Below are 19,732 nucleotides of genomic sequence, written 5' to 3' on the forward strand. Positions count from 1 at the left end.
TTTCTATTTTTCAGCCAGCTGTAGCAGTTTAAAGGTAGACACAGTCTAAGTTTGAGCCTGTCTAGCATTAAGGAAATTTGCAGTGGTGTTGTTAGACCAGTGCAAACCCCTAATACAGACATGCTGGGCTGGTGCAACACAGGATTTATCCTGGTAATTTACCAGGATAAGGCCACATCTACATGACACGGACGATAGCAACATAGCTACAGCTCCATAGCTGTGTCAGCATAAGCCCATAACGTAGATGCAGCCTACACCAACTGAAGGGGTTTTTCTATTGCTGTAGGAACTCCACCTCCCTGAGCGATGGTAGCTAGGTTGGTGGAAGCATTTTTCTGTCCACATAGCTGCATCTACACCAGGGGTTAAGATGGCATAGCAATGGTGCTCAGAGGTGCAAATTTTTCACACCCCTGAGCAACATAGCTATGTCAACCTAGGTTTTAAGTATAGACCAGGTGTAAATTATATTAGTTTAAGTCAGAGTTGTGCAATTACGCCTGTGCAGTGTGTCTACTTTAGGGACTTGTACCTCTGTGGCTACCTTGCATAAATTTCCCTAATGAAGACAAGGCCCTTAGTGTCAAAACAGTATAAGAACTTTGGTATTCTCAGCTGCTGGTCATTTCCTCACTTCATTATACCGCACTGCTTCAGTAGAAGAGAGCTGAAAAATACCTCTCAAAGACTATTATGTAATTTTGAGTGAAGGCGGCGGCTGATGGGACTCTGCTTGCTGCAGGGAACAGTACTATTTTTGCTACTAACCATGCTGCTTGTGAGCATGTTACAAGCATGAACATGCTCACAAGCTTGTGAGCATGAACACTCTGTTGTAGCATCCTTGTGTGACTCCGTGTAAGGCTGCCAGGTAAGGGACATACTAGGCATACATATAGGGCCTGATTCTCCTCTCACTCTGGTTTTACATCAGCAAAATGCCATTGACTTCAGTGGAGATACTAGTGCTCCTGATTTACACCAGCATCAATGAGAGGAGAATCAGATGTGTATCGTCCCGATACCACAGATAGTACCTGGGATCTATGAGGCTAGGCAGGCTCCAGTGGCTCCAGTCAAGATATTTGCTGGTATGACCAAGAATCATATATTCTTTCCTCTAGAACACCATAAGTATCACTAGTATCAATACCAGGTGTGTAACCCAAGTCCCAAAGGGCTCACTCAAGCAAGACAGAAAAGAATTGTTACCACCCAGTATTTCAGGGTGAAGTGATAGTCCAAGCACACCATCTTCACGTAAGGCTCACAATCTCCATCACCCCAACATGCTCTCCATCTTCTTATTCCTTTCAATGGCTGCCTTCATCCTTTTCCATTTTGCTGAAGGACAGAGCCAACCCGCGGGCATTTCAACCACTATATTTGAAAGGGTGCACCAGCCATCTTCAAAATCAGAAAAGATGCCAACAAACTATTTCTGATTATACCTCAGAACACCTAAGATTTCTCAGGGCCTAAGATCAGGGGTGTCAAAAGTTTAGGGTCTTTTTAGTGGGCAAAAGCATGCCATTTGGAGGGGTGGGGCCAGGGATTGGTCAAGTGCTAACCCCTCACTTTTGTAATCAGCATAGATGGTGTAATAGGGTCAGGGAAGGGCAAAAGTATGTCCCACTCATGCACAGCACACCCTTTCCTCCCTTCTGGTGTATGACAATAGAACTTAGGCACAAGGACTCAAAGGTGTTAGAACAATTTAGATGTAAATAAAAATATTTATGAAGACAATACCATGACTGCTTTTGTGCAAGCTGGAGCACTACAAAATAGTCTGTTTTATCACACAGTTTTCCTGAAGGAGATTGTCCCCTCCTTAAGGGCTTTATCATCCTCTCTGCAAAATACCAGCATTTGGATCCCAATGCTGCAGCTGCGACATGTGCCAAGCTTCTGGGAGTTCTCTGCACACAATGGCTACAGGATCAAGCCCTACAGTTGCATCTTGCCCACTCTTCAAACGTTTAGAAATGACAGCAAGAAATGAAACTGAGCTGTATGCTTTGCTGCCCGCACTGGGCCTACCGTAGCTTCCCACTATCTCCTAACCTTCAGGTCATTCTTCTTGAATACTTTTTATTAATAGCCTTTTCTCTCTCTATGTAATATTAATCCCTTCAGGCAACCATGATCACCCCTGGTTGCTCTCCCAGACAGATGCATTGGTCAAGTCCATTTTGAGAAAAGGGGGAAGGATAAAATCAAAAATACAGCCTGGGATTTACTGTACTTACATTTGCTGCAGGTGAAAGGCACGTGCTAATTAAGTCTGCACTGGGGTCAGACAAGCAGCCGACTCTCTCACTCTATTTATACACTTGGAATAATTCAACAGCTCACACTTTTCCCGGGTAAATAAATGCCCACCTCCTGAAATGGATTCCAACTTCTGGAGCACTGAGGTTACACACCAAGGGTCAGTATGCAAATTGCCATGCCAGAGCCATGCAGCTGTTTCCCTCAGTCACTCGTCCCCTACTTTTATAGGACATGAGAATTCCACTTGTATTCCAAATTCAAATGTAACCATGTTATATTCCAATAGATGCTGTGGTACTGGGGACACCCACGCCTGGGTTTTCTCAGCTAGCACAGTATTCAGAATGCTGGTGGAATAGGTGGTTATTGTGCGGAATCCTAATACTACTGAGCATGTAAATGAACTCTGACCTGCATGTCTGCACAAGCAGCAAAATGTTGTTTTCATGCTCTGCAAGGTGGTGAAAAGCGGGAGGGTGACAGACTAATGGCCCAATGAGGAAATCACCATATTTTTAAACAACTTTCCTAAGGTCTTTATTTTATTTATAGGCATTTCTAAGGCATGTGGGAGAAACATAGGAACTATACTGTTTTCAAAAATAGGAGTTAAGGGTATAAGGTCCCAGTTCAGAAGAGATATTTACACATGCATATGGGTAGTCAGCAGGACTAGTCACTTGTTTAAAGTTAGGTATGTGCTCAAATACATTGCTGGACTAGGACCTAAATGAGAAGACGGGTGTTAGCCCTGGGGACCAGGCAGGGATGAGGTGAGACAGGACAGAAGAACAATTCAGGAAGTGGTGGTGTGCCACCACTGTGGAACAGATGAGAGATAGGGTACTGGAGCAGGTTTAGTTCTATCATTCCATTCCTGAAACTGGGTCATGATTTTAATCAAAAATTCCACTGTGGCAGTAGAATAAGGCAGGACCCCTTAAAAGCAAGGGCCCATGACTGTAGGAGACCTCGAAAAAAGGAGGGATGAGTCAATGTATTGTTTGATTGCTGCAAGATGGCCATTTACCACAGACACCGGATCCGAAGAGGACAAAGGGCATCCTTCTGGGTCCACAGTGCCGCCCATTACTTCTTGAGTCATGCCACAATACATCCCAAAGGAAGATATGTGATTCTGATGACCACCATTCATGGCACAAACTGAGGGGGAATATTTTTGCAGGTGGAGGGAACAAAGTTTTGGTGGATCCAGGCTCCATGTAGCCTCAATCCCCTGTACAAGACTTTTAATACGAAACGGAACTATTTCATCCCATGCAGAGATATTTGTTTCATCTTTAAATTCTTGCTTTTAAAAAGTATTTAACTCTTAGTCTAAAAATATTACTGGGTACAGTCTTAAAACACACAAGGAAAAATATGTAAACTGGAGATGGGTCCAATTCACAAAGTTTCGATCTACATAAAGATCCAAAGTGTGGGAGTGGTTAGATCAGGATTTTGGTTCAGTCCATTATAGAGGTAGGAATCAGCATCAAAGATCACATCAGGATCCTAATTTTTGTCTTAAAGATTTGGGGTGTTCAGATATGGATTTCTAATTTACCTTTAAATAGATAGTTGATTAATAACAGTAAAGAATTATATATAACTAGACCAGTTTGTACATGATAGTGATAATTTTGCAATAACACAGAGTATCATCTCTATCTGTATGAGAGTTTACAAAGATTGGGAATATCAGTCCTGAAGATAAACCAATATTTTCAAATTTAGAAGTCTAAAGTTCGGCTCCTAATATTTACTTAAGCAGCTAAATAAGAGGTCTGATTTTCAAAAAAAAAAAAAAAAAAAAAAAACCTGAGCACCCACAGCATCGTTTGATCTTAGTGGGACTGTGGGTGTTCAGCACATTTGAAAAATCAGACCTCTTATTTCTTGACTGCCTAAATATAGATTTAGATAGCTAGCTTTAGGCTCCTAAACTTGAAAATTTAAGCTATAACAATTGAAAGACCAAAAGCTTTGCAGGCCAGATTGTGATACCAAGTAAATCTAGAGAAAGGGCTCAGTCTTGCAAGGTGCTGAGTTTTTGGATTCAGTGGAAGGTCAGGGTGCTCAGCACCTCCCAGGATCAAACTCTAACTTGCACTGAAACCAACAGAGCTATCTGCATTTACAATGGTATATGTGTAGTTGGGTTTTAAAACCCCCACACATTATATCAGTGGAGTTTTCCATTTCAATGCAGATTTCCATGTTTATATAAAATACATCCCCAGAGAGAGAGGGGGCATAGTGTACAGCCAACACTGAGAGCTAGGAAATCCTGACTTCAGAAGAATTACTGCAGATTTACATCAGGGTACCTGAGAGCAGAATTTGGCCCATATATGGTGTTTCTTCTTGAAAAAGTGACCTTAATAAAAACATACTGAAAAAGCAAACGAGTAAACAAAGGCAGGACTTGCATGCATGAAGGTTTTTTGTGTCACTTTGTATATGAACTGGTTAATTTATCTGCTAGCTTCTCTGGATATACACATCATATATTGTTGTGGTGGAGTTAAAAGTTAACATGGATTATACACAGCAAATAGCTATGTCCACAGAATCTCTAATGTCATAGACACCCCTGTTTAATTTCATCTCTCCTCTTTACTGTTCCATATTACCAAATATTGCCTCTGATCAATTATAACTTTTGTTGTAACTTCCTTGCCCTGAAGTTAGGAAAGTGAGGAGGCAATAGTAACATGTCAAACAACCTTGGAATCGCACTCAGCAGATTAATCACAGCCTAACCTGATGCTTCATCTCCCCCTAGTGGTTATTGAAAGGCATTTTGAGCAATGCAAAACTAATAAACTGGTTAGTCTCTAAGCCCTGCTCTACACTAGGACTTTAGGTCGAATTTAGCAGCTTTAAATCGATGTAAACCTGAACCTGTCCACACGATGAAGCCCTTTATTTCAACTTAAAGATTTGAAGGCTCTTAAAATTGATTTCCTTACTCCACCCCTGAAAAGTGGATTAACGCTTAAATCGGCCTTGCCGGGTCGAATTTGGGGTACTGTGAACACAATTCGACGGTATTGGCCTCCGGGAGCTATCCCAGAGTGCTCCATTGTGACTGCTCTGGACAGCACTCTCAACTCAGATGCACGATTGTTTGCTGTTGCTCTGATGCAGGGCGGGGCGACTGACGACACGGCTTGCAGGGTTGGCTTACAGGGAGCTAAAATCAACAAAGGGGGTGGTTTTACATCAAGGAGTATTTCAGGCAGGACTTCACAGAGGGTTCCAATAAGAAATGGTGCACCTAAATTATTGTTCTTATTGGAACAAGGAGGTTAGTCTGGCCTCTGATTGATACATGGCTAGATTTACCTCGCTGCACCTTCTCTGTGAGTGACTGCAGTGTGACCTAGAGGAATGAGTCCCCTAGACGGGGGAGGAGGCAAATGAGTACAAAACAAATCTGGTCTATTTCTTGTTTTGATACACTCCATCTATCTTTTACATTTTTGGCTGGCAGTAGATGGTGCAGAAGGACTGCATGCCATCCACATCTCATGGCTGCTCGGCAGAAGATGGTACAATAGGACTGCTAGCCATCCTCATCTCTTGCCTGCCCGGCAGAAGATGATGCAATAGGACTGCTTGCAATCTGTAACACCTGCCTGCTCACCATAAGATGGTTCAATAGGACTGACTGCAGGACTAAAGAGAATGACTTGATCAAGTCACTCCAAATTTAGTCCCTACACCCATGTCTGCCCAGGCGCTCCTGATCGACCTCACACAGGCGACCAGGAGCACCTCGGACATGACGATAACGGCTACCAGTCCTATTGCACCGTCTGCTGCCACAAGGCAATGGGTTGCTGCTGTTGTGTAGCAATGCAGTACCGCGTCTGCCAGCACCCAGGAGACATACGGTGACAGTGAGCTGAGCGGGCTCCATGCTTGCCGTGGTATGGCATCTGCACAGGTAACTCAGGAAAAAAGGCGCGAAACGATTGTCTGCCCTTGCTTTCACGGAGGGAGGGAGGGAACGGGGGCCTGACGATATGTACCCAGAACCACCCGCGACAATGTTTTAGCCCCATCAGGCATTGGGATCTCAACCCAGAATTCCAATGGGCAGCGGAGACTGCGGGAACTGTGGGATAGCTACCCACAGAGCAACGCTCCAGAAGTTGACTCTAGCCTCGGTACTGTGGAAGCACTCCGCCGAGTTAATGCACTTAATGCACTTAGAGCATTTTCTGTGAGGACACACACACTCAAATATATAAAACTGATTTCTAAAAAAACAACTTCTATAAATTTGACCTAATTTCGTAGTGTAGACAACCCTAAGGTGCCACTAGTACTCCTTTTCTTTTTAGGAAACGGAAGGAGTTTGGCCAAACTGGACAGTCTCTACGTAAAAGAATAAATGGACACAAATCAGACGTCAAGAATTGTAACATTCAAAAACCAGTCGGAGAACACTTCAATCTCTTTGGTCACTCGATTACAGATCTAAAAGTGGCAATTCTTCAACAAAAAAACTTCAAAAACAGACTCCAATAAGAGACTGCTGAATTGGAATTAATTTGCAAACTGGATACAATTAACTTAGGCTCGAATAAAGACTGGGAGCAGATGTGTCATTACACAAAGTAAAACTATTTCTCCTTGTTTATTTCCTCTCCTACTGTTCTTGTAAAGTGCTGGAAATGGCCCACCTTGATTATCACTACAAAAGGTCCCCCCCACTCTCCTGCTGGTAATAGCTCACCTTTCCTGGTCACTCTTTTTACAGTCTGTATGGTAACACCCATTGTTTCAAGTTATCTGTGTATATAAAATCTGCCCACTATATTTTCCACTGCATGCATCTGATGAAGTGAGCTGTAGCTCACGAAAGCTTATGCTCTAATAAATTTGTTAGTCTCTAAGGTGCCACAAGTTCTCCTTTTCTTGTTACCAGAGAGCACCTCATGAGCCGGTGCAGTTTCCGACACTACACCGGCCCTCACAAGCCTCCTCTGTTATGCGGGAGGTACAAGTTAAGATAAGTGTCTGTCAGTCCACCTGACTGGATTCACTTCTCAGTGAAGAGCTGTTGTGGATAGTACTTTTCCCCATAGAGTAAGCAGTTAGTGTTAAGGGGGCACTGTGCCACCTTTCATATGAGGCTTCGTACAAAATGTTGACTGCCTAAAATTCCCCCTGCAATTTCAGTTAGATACAGTATTCTTCACTTCCTCTAACTCGTGTAAACTGAAGCTGTCATACTTCAGCTCAGGAAAGACAACAGTGGATGAAGGGATTCCTGTGTTTGTGTGTATTTTTATATATGTAAGATACAAACACACAGGGATTATAGGTGGCACAGGTGCTGCCTGACACCTATAAAACCCTATTTTCCTTTGCTTAGAGCTTTGCCAAACTTCAGCCATTCAGGCTACAGTTCATTTCCCATGTAAGGCGTCTGCCTGGGGTGAATTTTTTGTTTTTGTCTTTTTTGAAAGTTTTGGCAAAAATGGTTCAGCCATTTCCAAAAACGAGATAGGGAAAAAATAGGTTGTTTTCCCCTCATTAAAATAAATTTTACAACCGTTTTGTTGAGAAGCTCCAATTCCTTCATGCTTTGGAGCAAGGGCTTGAAATTTAGCAGAGGGGTTGCCCTGGGGTCAGAAACAAAGCACCACATTTGGCTAAGTTATAAGTCTTTGAAAAAAATCTCTGATTGCACAGACTTGGTAGAGTCTGGCAACTAACACATCCAAAGAGTCCATCTGCAATGGGCATGGTCCTAGGGCCTATGTGGATGAGTAGGACTTTCTGTCCTCTCTCTGTTCCCAACAGCAAAGGATCAATGTGGTGCCAGATACCAGAACTGAGAGCAGGGCAACTGTCACTCCTGTGCTCTCAGTGTTCACCCTGCTAGTGTCCAGGCAGCATGAAAGAGGGAAAAATAATACCTAGCTTTTATATAGCACTTTTCATAACATGTGATCATGTAATCAAAGACTATCATAAAGCATATTCACAAGGAGGCTGAATTAAGATTGCACAGGCAACCTTAACTCTGGCATTTCCTAACTTCTGAGCACTTGACTTTGCAATCTCAACGTTTTAACTTTTTTATGTAATATATATTGTACATACACACAGAATGTCATTTAATCTTTGAAGCCAGGTTGGTAACCTTGGGACTACCTTATCACTGCATCCAGAAGCATCAGTGGTTCCACTGGTAGGATAAAAAACATTAAAAGGCAGTTGATACCCTACCAGGAAAGTCTTGAAAAACATTTAGAACTAATTCTACATCAACTTCACTATTAGTTTTTCTTCCCACTCTGGTTTACTACAATAGAGACATTTGCTTGAAAGCAAGTCTTTCACTTTTAATGGTTTATCTGCTCCTGCTGTTTTCTCCCCAGCTGAAGTCATAATTCTATTTGTGACGTTTTAGTCATTTGTACTGCAGCAATTTGGATTTGAGAGACGATTATGATGACACTTCACTTGAGGAATAAGCAACAGGATCAGAGAAACACTTAAGCATAAAGTATTGTTTTCATGCCCAAGTTCTTAGTCATGAAAAACACAGGGAGGAGGAGGACAGAAAACATTATACAATAGGTAGAATAGTTTATATATAAAAATAGTAGTTACAATTTTCCATGAAGCATCAGATGATCTTTAAGGATAGGTCAATTGTAGATGCCTTGGTTCATGTGGGATTTATTATGTAGGATTTATTAAACATACATTATAACTGATGCAGAATATAAGGGGCATTTATTTGTCTGATAGGGAGTTTCTTAAATTTCAAACAAGCCAGCTTGCAGTATTTAAAACACTCTTCATAAGTGCGCAGCAAGTTTGTACATCCCACTTCCCAAAAACCTAGTCAAAGGCATTGTACTAGTCATGAAAAATTAAAACAAGTCTGGAGTTTCTAGATCAAACCATTTTCCAGTTATGACATTCCAAGTGTCGGGGAGTTTGGTTTTGGTTTCGAAAAGTTAGAGGGTGGGTTAAAATCAAGTTGATAATGGAAGGCATATTTCAGCTTTAACTATGGTAAAGACATAACTTATGATAAAACTATCTATCCATAATATCAAGTGGAGCGAATATTTTTTTTCAGACATCAAAATATGTTCATACTCCATTACTTCCCATCTCAAAAGACAGAGGTTATAAAATATACAGTCAAAGCAATCATCCCCAAAGTTGCACAGAAATCGTTTAACAGCCCAAATGTCTATAGACAAATATTCTTTACAATTGGCTGGTTTCTGCTTAAGCGTTCATAGTTCCAGGGATGGTCCTTGTATCAGGGTATAGAAACTGAACCAAGTTCTCAGTCATTCGCGTCAGGCATTAACGTAGCTGCTATTACTCACTTGAGAGTTTTGGAAATCTGGTAGGCCATTACTGTTGTCACAGCTAATACAGACCAAATTCCCACTCTTTCCCCCCCACCTATACACATTGACTCTAGTAACAGATGGGTAGGGGGGCAGAGTGGAATAGCTTGACAAAAAGCCAGCTGCAATAACTGATCCAGATCACTGTCAATGAGCAAAGAGATGTGAGTAAAACATGTAAAGAATAGTCTTCTATAGGCAAGCAAGTGGTATGGTGGCTTGGGATGAAATGTGATGCAAAGGCCAGAAAAGTGAAACCCTATAATTTGCCCAGCAACATCATGGAGAACGGGGACATTAAAAGGACACTATCAAGTTGTTATAGCCAAAAATAACACAGAGGGCCTAATTCTGCCCTCATTTACATGTATATAGCCTCATTTCAAATTTGGCCCAGAATACTTTAAAAGTTACATAGTCTATTATATTTTCTTTTTTCATTTGTGTTTCTTTTTTAATTCAGTGGGCTTGATTTATCCCTGCAGGAGTAGGAAAGTGCAATTTGCATCCCAACCCTTGGAGCACTATCATTGCTTCAGTCAAAGGAGACCAGTTTTAAACTCCCTTTTGAGAGGCAGAGCTTGACGCAAATCTTACTGAAGTCAACAGGAGCTGTCTTTCCAGTTCTTTCAGGCCCTCCATTAGTGTATCTCCCTGATGCCCTTGCCTCCCCAATCTCTGGCCAGCCCTGTCCCTTTGTACATGTTATTATGGCTGGCAAAACAGCGGGAGGAGGGGGGCTTGTAGTGCTGTGACCGCCTTCCATACACCAAGCAGTCTTTCTGACATTGGGGGTTAGGTTCCGCCAGCTGAGCAAAGTGGACCAAATTATTCTAAAAAACTGAAACAGGCAAATTATATTTATTGTAGATCTTACACAAACAAAGGTGCACACCAGCAAAATTTGATGTTTCTATTGAACCATGTGCACCCTACTTTGTTAATTTGTTTGAAGTACAAGGATCTATGCTACAGCATTTAATTTCCAAGAGAAACACTTGAACGAATGAATTTGACAGTCTCATTCCAGTTCCCAGTGGACAAGTTTTCAGCAAAATAGAAACCACTATCCCATTTGTTCTAATTTACATTCTTGGTGGCTGTTTCAAGAAAGGCCCTGAAGTCTAAATAGGCATTGGTGATTGAACTGTCAACTCATCCTTAAAAGTGGCCCCTCTCATTCAGAGTTGAGACACATGGGAAGGAAGAATTTTGAAGGAACTTTCACTCTACAGTGATGAGATTCTATGTGATAAGGGGCAATAAGAACCTGAACAGAACAGAAATCTGAGCCAAAATCTGTTCACCCATTTACTTCAATGGGACTTGCTGGGTGAGTGAAGAGGACACAATTTATCTTCAAGTGGGTACAGAAAGGGCTTCAGTCTGTGGCCTCTTCAGGTATTTCTATACTCCCTCTGGGAGCAGGATGGATAAAACTTGGGGGAGGGGGGGCAGGGTTGTCAAAAAAGTTGAATTGTATTTAAATTGGATTTTTTATTATTTAAATTATGATAAGTTTTTCTGTTAAAAATAAACTCAGATTTCATTTTAAATGAGTTTAACACAAAATATGGTAAGGCCTAAACTTATTATAATCTCTTAAAACATTTAAATAAAATAAATATGCTGAATCCATGAGCCACTATATAAAAAAAAAAGAGTTAAAGGCTGCTTTTCTATATAAAGAAAGAATCAGAGAAAAAAATATCTAATTTGTGAGGTCAAGCTTTACAATTATGGCACAATAGATTATGTACTGTATTAAGGACTTGTTTTGTTTAATAAAAATAAATTAATATGCTGTTTTGTGGTAAATTCCAGTTACCATCCTAATGCATCTTGACATAAATCATGAGCAAAAATTATCTATTATCTACTAAATAAGCAAAATAACACACTAAAAATGTACAATTAATAAGACTCTGACCATATTAAGGTATATAATTGCTTAAATAAATGTATATGTTTATAGCATACCCTCCTAGGTAGCAAAAAGATGTACCAAATTTTGTGTAAAGGCTCTATTTAGTTGCAAGTCAACATGTTTTAATGGTTACAATCAATCAATGAGAATGCACCTCTCTTTAGAAAATAAAAGTACAAATGGAAAAGTTGATTAAAATCAATGATTTAAAATCAAGGCTCTCCACTTGATTTAAATCATGATCCAGCCTGGGTAGACAGACTTGCACTGTGTGGCCAGCGTGGGATTTGTATACTCCATCACAAGCCAATCCCCTGAAACAAGTCTACCTAGAACAAGAAGAAGAAAAATTAATAAAATCTAAAAAATGAAAACACAAACCCTACTGCTAGCAGGGTTTTTACCCCAAGAAGGGAGAAATGCCAGACACTCCATGAAGTCTACTCTTGCTCTTGATTTTATGCAAAAGATGCTTCAGATACTGCCTCCTCTGAAGCCAGGAGCCGAGCTTGACATTGTAATTTAACACTGGATACGTCTACACTGCCAAAAAAAACTCCCAAAAATCTGAGAGTGAGACTCACAGCCTGGACGCTGGCCCAAGCAGGAACGTCTACGCTTATTTTCAGCCACGTTATGGAAGCCCAGGTCAATTGACCAGGGTTCTGAGACTCACTTGCAGATTTTGGGGCTTTGGGTGGTTTTGTGCACTGTAGATGTACCCAGTGTTAAATTACACCAAGCTCTGCTACTGGTATCAGAGGAGGCAGAATTAGCAGTTGTATGTGTAACAAATAGCCTAAGGATGTGTGAACATGTCTCCTAGTGGTTGGCCCCAAAGAGAATAAGAGCTTGCTACTTACAGCTGAAGGAGTTTAGCTAAAGAGGTAGAGGCCTGTGCTTTTCATGCTGAAGTGTGGGTTCTAGCTCTGCTCCTGACCTGTAGTGAATTATTAAATATGCACAGCATGGTACAGCAGAAATGCAGCTCTTTGCTAATGCTTGCTGAATGAATAGGACTACAACCCTAAGCACTACACAGGGACGCTTGAGAGTTAAAAGGGTGCTATCAGCTTTGCTAGTCCCCAACTATCACCTCCTTTAAAAGTACTAGGCTAAAGTGGTCCAAGAGCAGGGCTTAATGAGCTGCTGTGAGCAAAATCAGCCCAACTCTACTACACCTGCAATAGGTGTCAGGCTTGTGGGAGGGGTTACCAGGAGGAGAGCCCAGCACAGATGGATGCTGGCTGGGTGGGAGACCTCAAGCTCTCACTTCACGAGAGAAGCCTGGCTGGGATCAAGAATGACTGGAGAGACTGCTATCTGCCAGAGCCACCCTCATGGAAGAGAGGCTTGATGCCGGACAATTGTGTCAATTTGCCTTCTTGTTGCTGGGACAGACTGCTGCAGGTAGTATCCCTGAGAGGGGTGATAGCCAAATAAAATCCTTTGTCTTATGCACCCACCCAAGCAGGGTCCCAGCAGTGACCACAAGCCCAGCAGTGATTCTATTACAAAGGGATTTTCTTGGTTGGGGTTTGTCCCCTAAAAATTATTAGGAACTTAATATATTAATAATTATTATAAATTAATGGTATACCAATTTGTACTCTTGGTGCTCCTGTTTCATGCTGTCTGCAGACATCTCTTCTCTGTTTAAGTCTGGCTCATGTTGAAGCTTTTCTTCACAACCCAAAGGGCTAAAACCTTAACTTTAACACACACACAAAGAGAGAGAGAGTTTAAATTTTTGAACATAAAATACCAGCCTCCAGAAAAAACTACCAGCTCACCAAGCCACCCTGCACTGGCCCAATTCAATCCCTGCTCTTGGGAAGATCCACAGATTCAGGAGAGTTATTTTTCTTAAACTGGTGGGGTCACTGCTGCCCTGATAGCCCCAACTGGTCTTAGAATGGGTAAAGATTTCAAAGACCCTCAATGGTTTTCTTCAATGCACGTCTTTAACTGCTTCTCTTATTGAAGAGCACACCATAGAATCATAGGCTTAGAAGGGACCGCAAGGGTCATCTAGTCTAACCCCCTGCCAAGATCCAGGATTTGTTGCGGCTAACCATCCAAGATATGTTTAACGTTACCTCTGAAACCAGTCCTGCATCCAGATTAGCAATACTTACATGTATTGGTACAGACATGCTCCATAAAAGCCATTTTTAATATAGAGAAAGGTATCTTCTCTACATGTAAAGCTGAACTACAGTAGCAAGTCAATAGTTATGATTATAATGGTTATTTTATTTTAAAGTCCTCTTTTTCAGTCACAGATTACTTTGGCTGAACTTTTTTTATACTTGGTGTCAAGCCAAAATGGCAGTTGTGCATGCAAAACTCTTAATAACACTGATTCAGAAGCCTGGAGTTAACACAAGATGCTGTTCTGAGGACATCCCCACTATGGTCCAGACTAGGGCTCTGGAACAGCTTAGGAACTGCCCAGAAAACAGTGCTTCCAGATTTTAAACTAAACCCAGTCCATGCTGGGAGAGGACATGGAGTCTAATCAGTGATGCAGGAATACTAATATAGTGCAAACATGATCAATAAAGTCTAAAGTCTCAGTTCTTTAAGTTAAGGAGCTTCCATGAATGCAAAAAAACCCAAAACTTATTTTTTACTCAAAGATTGTTCTCTGAGTGGGTTTGGGATTTAAAAAACACACTTGGGCAACTCATTTGTTCTAAAGCTTCAGATTTAGAATGGACTATATCTGATCTTAAGTGAAGAAATCTGGTTATGAAATTAAGTTAATTTGCTTTCAAAGACAAAATTAGCTGCAAACTTAAGAATGGAGTGGCTAGCTACTGCTGCATGATATATGACAGTTAGGTACAGGGCATAAATTTCCCTTTTACCTGGAAAACAGTTATCTGATTAGTTTCATCTACATGGGATTCCACATGACTTTACAGAAGAAAGAGCTAGCATTCTCTTCCAGAACTACAGATCATCGTAGCTAGCTTACAAGTGCCCCCTGTACCCACTGAAAAGAGTTTGTCTTTTATCTCTAGGTGAGTAGTGGCACTGTTCAAAACAATAACCCTCTAACCTACTTGTCACCTGACCATTGGGCTAAACATTTTTAAATTAATGGTATCCCAAACGACAAGAATGATATTTCAAATGTATTCTTCCTGCAATTCACTTATACATAATGGAAGTCACAGGAAGCCTCAATTAAAGTGCCAATAGCTGGATCCCTGAAGGCACGGCTGCACAGAGGTTTCTGGGGGCGTGGAGCAAAATCTGAAACTGAGGCTGTGACACTGGCAGATCAGGGGCCAGCTCATGCCAAAACTCTTGAACACTGACAAATACATAGCTAGAGCCAGTCTGGCTCACCTGTGTGTTAGTACTGTTAAAATAGGCATCAGTTATAAATAGTTATAAAAATGTGTTTAGACTTTAAGGCATGCAGCAATTTACAAGCATTTCATCATCTCACTTATACCTGTATCCCATGTTTTAAAGTAATATTTAAGTGTTTGCTCTGTAACTGTAAATCAGACATGAGAGAAGCATTAACAAGTGTGAAATTCTAGTTTCCAACAAGAGGTATTCTCTATACCAACAAAAGAAGGCCCATTAACACCAGACGAACCATTGTGGAACATCAGAAGACAGATTGTGTCCCCTCCTCACGTCACCCTCCATGAAGAAGAGATATGCAACTGAATTCCTCCCAACAGCTGAATTGGCAACTGGAAGCAGAAGGGGGCAGGGCAGAGAGAAATAAAAAGCCCTAACAAGGAGGAACTGTATCTTTTATGCTACTTGGGCTTTAAGGGGCAAGAATTACTAAGCATAAGCAAAAGATCCCCAGTGCTTGGCCTGCCTTAGCCCTAAAGGACATATAGAGCTTGCTTATCAGAGAAGCTTCTATTACTTAGATAGAAACTCATTTGTTCATATATATGTTTACTTGCTTTAACATTATAAATAACTCATTTCCTTTTCTGAGTTAATAAAATCTTTAGATAGTTTATTACAGGATTGGCCACAGCCATTGTCTTTGGTGTGAAATCTTAGGTGTAATTGACCTAAGGTAAGTGACTGGTCCTTTGGTACTGGGAGTAACCTGAATACTGTTGTGATTTTTGGTATAAGGGATCATCTGTCACAAAGGCAAGCCTACCTGGGTGGCAAGATAGTCCCCTTGGGTACTCTGGTCTATCTATGACTCCACATTAAGACTGTTGTAGTTCTTGATGAGTTTACACTTGATAATTGGTTGGTGAAATCTAAGTCTACACCTCACAGCTACTTTGGGGTCTGTGCCCTGCCTCTTAACAGTCTGCCCTGAGTTTGGTACTCAGGTTCTTGAGCCACTGTAGGAGAGCTTAACAGAGGCTACCTCTGCCCCCTTTCCAGAAAAGTCACCCTGGAGATGAAAGAATATAAAAAGAATGCTATTGAAAACTTTAAAGCTGATTTATTATCACAAAAGAAATCACACCACGTTATCTTTACAAAAACAAAAAGAGAGCATCAAATGAGTTATAATTTAGGCTCCTTGCAAGATCGTACTCTATCGACAGCATCACGAAGGCCAATACACACTGTTTACCCATGGTAGATTGGAGGCTTTAAAAAAAAAAAAAAAAAGCAGCAGCAGCAAGGCTAATTTGCTAAAGGATCACTCCTCTTGGGAAACCAAAATCAGCATAGAGACAAAAATCCTTAGAGCAATGCAGATCTGTGGGGAAATATTCTGCAGTCCTTTGTAGTAAGTCTTGTTTAACAACTTAATTAAAATCACTTTTTCAAATAGTCACTCTCAGCTTATTTTAAAAGGTGAGTTTCTTCAACAGAATCATCTTCCATCAAATCTATTGGGTAGCATTTTGATAGTTTGAACTTTTGAGATACTGTACTTGGCATCATTTGTTGTCAGGCTCCAAATAAGTGAAGATATGCTGCTGATTTTTTCAGTTGTTTCAGATCTTCTTGTAATTTTGCATATAAGCACATCTAGAGCAACGTAAAAAACATCAACTTTGAACTCAGTTTCTTGATTTTCCTGGCCACATGCAGTGGTCCTGTCTTCATCATGGAATGTTTTCCTCTTTTCTTTCTGAAATCTTGCTCAAGGCCCAGACCAGCTGCTACAAATTTTGACTTGTCAAAAAACAGAGGCCAAGATTCTCAAAGGCCCTCCAGTGCACTTAGAAGTGATTTCATCAGCCTTGATTCATCATCAAGTGTAAGCTCAGAGTCTTGAAGTAAACGACTTTCAACAATGGCTTGTAGGGTCTTAAACCAGAAAGTGTCCAGTAAAATGATTTTTAAAAATGTTAACTGTTTAAATGAATAGTCCACTTTGTTGCATAAGTCTGCAGGCAAGCTGAGTTCTTCCTTCAGTTCCACCAAAGTTTGTGGAATTCCCTTGGTCTCTTCACTAGTGGTTTCACTGCTTGTGATTCTTGCACTCCACCATATCTGCAAAATACAATGCTACTAAATGTCTGCAGCTTGTTGAATTTTCCATCTGCTACGACTGGAACTGAGAAGTCCACTGACAGACTGGTCAGGGAGACAAATCATTTTGTACCTTTGCTTATTTCTACCAAAATATAAACCCTCTTTAGTCTTATTCTCTGTGTGTGAGTTATTTATATTTACAATTGTAGCCCACCCACTTAATAAAACTCAATATGAGTTTATTTAAGCTGGAGTGCCTTCAATGCTGCAGCAAGACCTCTCATGTTTACATGGAGTCTGTCACAATATTATAAGCATTTTCCCCATTTTCAGCATTATATTGTCTTTTGAATTCATATATGTACATTTGGGTTGTACACAGTGGATATGTTTCATCCAATAATCATATTGTTCCATGGATTTGCCCTTTTGCCCCACCCTCTGGGCAGCACTTGTGTGAAGGTACAGGGGAAAACTGGTTCAACTGTAGTTGGGCTTATTCATTTAATTTTAAAAGCTAAGCAGGGCTGGACCTGGCCACTAGCTGACACAGACTGCAGAGAGGAAAACAATCATGTGAAAAGAGTATACTAGGCTGTTGCTTAAAAGCCTAAGATAGGACTATAAAACCTACCAACAAACAAAGCAGATTCTTCTCCACACCACACCAATAATAACCCCCCTCCTTTGGATGAAGGAGTTTAATTTCTTGCTAGAATGGATTCCTCACAAATAAAGATTAATCCTTCACTTGATGTTTACTCACTAGAGCAGCTTTCTGAATTATGGGATCTGTGTCTGCACATTGAAATATATATTCAGATGCCATTAGTCAAATAACCATATATGGTCACAAATACAAGTCACCATAGAGGAGCAAAATGGTCCATCTAGCCTGGCATCTTGTCTCCTAAAGTGAGCAAATCCTGAGGCTTCAGAAGAAAGCATAAAAGCTTAATTGTGCATTATTATACCATGGTGGAAACATTTCTTCCTGACTCCATCTGGTGGTCTGCTTTTGCTGTGAAGCAGTGATAGCCATACATATTTCACTCCAACTAGCATAGCAGTAGATGCCATTGCTATCCAAATACGAATAGCTAGTCTTGGGGGCTACAGCCCTGATCCATCACAGAATGTAAGCATGAAATAACATTAAGAGACCAGAGTAGCTGCATTGAGATAAGTGGGGTTACTCACATCATTAAAATTATGCATGTGCTTAGGTGATCTGGTGGACTGAGGTCTACAATTATTTGCATCAATAGTGCCCCATGATAATATAGCTCCAAAAGATCTGTTGAATTAAAAAAAATGTTTCCTTTACACCCATTTATCATCATGGGAAGCAAATAAAAGGAGTTTCTACAGGGGGCTGGCTGAGTTCCTGGTTGAATGATTTCAGGGTTGCTAGGTTTTCATTATATTGTATAAGTATTAGGGAGCCCAGAGCCTCAGATAGGCACTCTTTAATAATTATAAATCTAAATAAGCTTCCTCTGACCACATCTTTTTGATTTTCTCCGCTGGCTTCCCGTAGAATTCTATGCAGCTTCCATGCTTCTCAGACTTTGAAAGTTCTTCATAATACTGCCCCCACCTTCAGCATACCTCTAATCTCACTGGCTCCCACACAAGCTTCTACTTCCCATTTTCCAGACTTCCCTTTGTCTTTTTTGTCTGTTGTTTTTCAGATCATATACTGAGAGTGAATGAATCTTTCATACCAAAACAAAAACCAAGAAAGAACAAGAGTAAAGGCTCCATAAGAGAAACCAGTGTCCATCTCTGTTGTTCTATGTTGCGGCAATTCTAAGTCACAACATGGCAACTGCCCAGGCAGATAACTAGAAATTTAAAGGAGCAGTACACAGAAAACTAGTCTAACAATTAAGAAGCTAGACACACCTGTCTCTATCTGCTCCTTACTTCGTTCCCCCTTTCATGGTACCCTCATGCATTGGAGAGCTTCCCAATGAAAATTCTAGAGCCCACTCTCCACCTTCAGAAACCTGTTCCGTGAGGCACACTGACCAGTCTGTGTGGGTTCTGAGTTCTATTCAGGATGAGAAAAGAAAAAGAAGAGCTCAAAAGTTGATTTTTTTTCTTATTTCATTTTGAATTTTCAAAAATGATCTGTTTTGGGGACATGGGGGGTGGGGGGGAAGAGACCCACACACAGGTTGCATAACAGCCCAAAAGTAAATCATGAAAAACGTCATACCAAGTCACTTCATCATTTGTGCACACTTCTGGAAATGCTGTTGCCATGCCTCATGAAAATTCAGTTTCCTGGTGTCCTCATTCTCTTCTATGAGCCATGCTGACCAGATGGACTATGTCTCTCCTGATGTGCAGCCTACAGAGGAGAATGGGAGCATGAACTATCCAGACTGCGGCTCCCATGAAGCATCACAGCAGCATTTCACATTTTGGCTGAAGCTTTTTTGTTTGTTTTCAGATTTCCACCAAAAGAAAAAAAAATCCCAAATTTAAACAAACATTTTTAAAGCCAGGTCTAGTCAGCATTTTATAGGATTGGCCTTGATCCTATCATAGAATCATAGAATCATAGAATATAAGGGTTGGAAGGGACCCCAGAAGGTCATCTAGTCCAACCCCCTGCTCAAAGCAGGACCAATTCCCAGTTAAATCATCCCAGCCAGGGCTTTGTCAAGCCTGA

The 19,732-nt window shown here is 40.9% G+C and overlaps 1 long non-coding RNA gene across 3 annotated transcripts; it reads right to left on the bottom strand.

Moving 5' to 3' along the window:
* Positions 1-10,528: 10,528 nt before the first annotated feature.
* LOC125639160 (uncharacterized) lies at positions 10,529-19,732 on the bottom strand. 3 transcript variants are annotated; one of them, XR_012668958.1, is made up of 3 exons: positions 19,274-19,732; positions 13,211-19,105; positions 10,529-11,939 (listed from the first exon to the last, which is right to left on the bottom strand). It is a non-coding gene; the product is annotated as an uncharacterized LOC125639160 (long non-coding RNA). The 3 variants fall into 3 exon arrangements; XR_012668957.1 differs by having other exon boundaries at positions 13,211-13,322; positions 15,197-19,732; XR_012668956.1 differs by having other exon boundaries at positions 13,211-19,732.

This window comes from Caretta caretta, chromosome 6, assembly GCF_965140235.1.
Source record: "Caretta caretta isolate rCarCar2 chromosome 6, rCarCar1.hap1, whole genome shotgun sequence".
Taxonomy (NCBI): domain Eukaryota; kingdom Metazoa; phylum Chordata; order Testudines; family Cheloniidae; genus Caretta; species Caretta caretta.